Genomic DNA, 3,981 nt, shown 5'->3' on the forward strand with positions numbered 1-3,981 from the left:
ATTTTGGTATCAGGTGTTTGGTCCTGTTGGAAGGGAGAGCTGTGAGAATTACTCCTGCAAGCAGTAGGAGCACTGCTCCCCAATCCCTTCAGCATGCGTGGAGCATGTTTCAAAGCTCTTTTCTTGCTCGTCTGTAACGTTAAGTCACTGTGAGTTAGTGATGAGGGATGCTGCAGCTGTTGGGCCAACAGCTGTTTCCCAGCAGAAGCTAAAGCATTTGGTATGTTCCCATTCCTGCTCCTCCATCCCTCGGAGACCTGCTTTTGTAAGAACGTCTGTGTCTTTAGCCTTTCTGTCTTGCTGACAGGCACAACGTGCTCAGGGCTGTTTAGCACTGGTTGGACCCACCCATGGTATTGCTGGAGCAAGAAAGCAGAAGTTTTGCCGATACAAAACAGCCGGTGAATGAACCCAGATTCTCTCCAAGACGAATGAGGAAGGATGAGATCAGCCCGGCGTGCGCAGAGCACAACGAGCCTGACAAACAAGCAATTTGCCAGCAGAAGGGTTTGGGACTGGTTTGTCTCCATAAGCCACCACAGCAGGTAGGCAGCACTGCGAGGAGACCAGCAACTCAGCGTGATGCAACTAAGTCTCTGCTATTAGCAAAATCCCATGAGCAGAGATGCTCATGGAAATGCATCTCCAACCATGGAGATGCTCAGAAATGGTCTTTCCATCTGCTTATCTCTGGGTCAGCCCAATGACCCTGATTGCTCTCTGATAAACCTCACAGCAAGGTTCCTTTGCTTCCACAACCATCACACCACAACACGCACACTAACGTGGGCGAGAAACAAGCCCATGCGTTACAAGTTAAGCTTGAGTTGGATGCGAAACCACTAACCTTCTACTGTGGCCTTTTTTGTGCAACCCCTAAAGTAAAATGCATTTCAGCTGGCACTGTCCTTTATTCTCTTTTTCCCTTCCTAGCTGTGCGTGGAAACGTAATAGAAAAATCCAATTTCGCTGTGTTACTTACAGTGCAATTACAGTGTGTGTGGCCCAAAGAAAAAGGGATTACTGAATACATTTTCCTCCAGGAGTGAGGAGAAAAACAAAAAGTTACTTTCAGCCTTGTCTTTTAGCTGAAAAAAAAAAACCCAACAGCTTGATTGTTTCCAGCTATAATAATAAACTGAGGTCTCTTTCTCCTATGTAAATGTTTACACGTCCATCCCTTTAAGACGAGATGGGCAAAAGCAATGGTCTGATGGATGCCAAAGGAATAATTGAATTTTATCTCAGCATTTATACACTAAAAAAAGTACAAGCTGTTCTTTGTACATGTCAGACAAGAATAACTACTCTACAGACACTGCTGGAGTTTCTCAGTTCCTGGTTTCCCATCAAGTTCTAGCTCTGGCCCTTCTCTTGGGTATCACTTTAGGCAAGCCACTTCACCGACGTGTGTCTGCCTCCAAAACACCTTCCTCTTTAAGGTACTTATGGACTCACTACAAGAAAAACAACCAGATACCTGATCCAGCGACCCTGAACAGGCTTCAGTGGACTTTCAGCCAATGCTCAGAGGAACAAGGTACCATTATAGTTTGATATCAAGGTATCATAGTTTGTATTTCTGAAGACCAGGGCAGAGCCCACCACATTCTGAGCTCTGCTTGGCAGGCACTTAATGTAGTAGCAATAACCAGTCACCTAGGTGAGCAGTTTTACCTTTTCTGAGAGGTTTCATTTGCTCAACCAACACGTGCCAGCTTCCAAGGCTTCCACAGTTCCACCTGCACGAGATGGGCCAGGGTGTCCAGACAGACGTTCTGGCTGTCGCTGGCTGCAGGGCTGAAGGGAGTGCTGCATTTGTCTTGTGCATTCTGCTAAGCAGTGGGTGCAGATGCACCAGAATTGATTTCTGTCTCAAGTTCAACGGCTCCAGTGAGAACGGATGCCGTGTGGGTTTCAGTCCTCACGCAGGCTGTTCCAACTACAGTGCTACAGCTTCATTTTGTCAGAGCTGACAACTAAGCCTCAATTTTCAGGCCAGGCCAGTTTGCCATGGCAGCATCCTCCCATCATACAACCTAAGGATGGCCACCAGAGCCTCCTGAGCCAAGCCCTGTGACCAGCCACAGCCTATGCTGGCTCATCCAGAACCCCAGCTCTCGGAAGAACTGAACCAAGCTGCACACCCAGGTCAGCCCAACCTCACAGCAGAGCAACGACAGCCCTGGGAAGCCAACATCTCCCCTGCAACCCACCCCCTGAAGCCTCCTCTCCCACACCTCTGCGAGGCAGCTGGTGTGCTCCCCACGGGAGGCCGCACGAAGATGCTGGAACGGGACACTTGGCCCATCCTGACTCACAGGTTCCTTGGAAGCTATCTCTTCCAGTCTATGCCTTCTCCAGTCATACTTGGCTTGGCACAGAGCACAACTAGGACTACGTTCCAGAGCCCTTGAGGAAAAGATGAAAGGAAAAACCTCAGGTTATTGTTGCACACACTCCAGCTCATCTGATGCATCTAGTTCCCTCATCCAACGGTCTCTCTACCGGAGAAGGGGGAGGGAGAATATTTTCTGGCGGCTGCAGCAGCACCGTACAAAACTGCTTCATCCTTGGCACTGCTGCAGCTCGGCTTCAGCTCAGGGAAAAAATTCTTTCAGGGTGTATATCTGTATTTGAAAAAACAAAAAATGATAAAGTACATCTGGCAAAAAGCACGTTTTCTCCTGTCTGGTTGGGCCTTTGCAACGGAGTCCTGTGCACAGAGGCTGTGATTTTAAATCCACTATTTTTCAAAGATAAATAAATAAGTAACGATAAAAACAACATCTGCAAAGGCAACTCAGCGGCAGATTCCCCAAAACTTTGCACAGAAAGCCGTGGACATCATACACACACAAAGGCTCAAACATCAGTGAGCTCAAGGTATTGCAAACCAACCCAAGCGACGGGACAACAGGGCAACTGATGCTGCTGGCCAAGCGAGCGCTACGGATTCCTTCCCAGGTTATCAATAAATGGTTCCTTTTCACCTCTCCTGTTACTTTGCATGGAAGGCACCTCCCTATCAACTGTGGTTTTGTCTTGACGATTAAATCACACTAGCAGCCTGCTCTATTTAATCTTTATTACATTCTAATTAGCCTTGCAGAACCTAGCACTGCTCTCCTGAGAGCTGGTTCCCCGGTGATGCCCCTGCCAAAACAATACTCACGGCACCCTGGATTTCTCTGCACAAGGACAGCCAGTGCCTTCTGGTGTCAACTCCAGTCATCGCTGGTTTGCTGTAACAGACACACTTGTATCCCATCTGTTGTCCCTATGGACCACAGCACTGCTCTGCTGGAAAGGAAGCAATGCCTTGAGGAGAGGGGCTGAGTCAGGAAGCAGGGGTAAAAAAATCCTTTCAGAGTGTTTGCCCACTCCCTCCTGTCCTCAACATGCCATCAGGTCTCCAAGTAGGACATTGTACTGGTCACAAAGGGTTCAACTGTAGGACAACTGCTTTCTTGGCCAGCATGTGAGACACTGAACTAGGAGATTCCACAAGTAAAGGCAAAACCTGCTACAGTTAACATGAAAAAGGAAGAGACCTCTACTGTTAAACCCATGAGGGCTACAGTGGCTCTCATACAGACAAGGTATGAAAGGATTCCCAGGTTTCTCCAGGCAGTGCAGCCACATCTCAGGGCTGCTGGTGCATCTTATGACCACTACCTGCATATTTCACAGTGGGAACAGCGATCCCTCTTCCACAGCAGGGGAAAAAGGTTGCCCAGAGAAAGGTGTGGATGCCCCACCTCTGAAAGTGTTCAAGACCAGGTTGCATGAGGCATTGAGCAACCTGATCTAGGGGAAGGTGTCCCTGTCCACAGCAGGGGAGTTGGAACAAGGTGATCTTTAAGGCCTCTTCCAACTCGAACTGTTCTATGATTCTATAAAAAGAAGCAGAAAAGCTAGGATGGGATTGAGAAAACCAAGATGATGTAACCAAGTTAAGTTTATTGTAGAAACCCTTGC

The sequence above is a fragment of the Tauraco erythrolophus genome, chromosome 15, assembly GCF_009769465.1.
Source record: "Tauraco erythrolophus isolate bTauEry1 chromosome 15, bTauEry1.pri, whole genome shotgun sequence".
NCBI lineage: Eukaryota > Metazoa > Chordata > Aves > Musophagiformes > Musophagidae > Tauraco > Tauraco erythrolophus.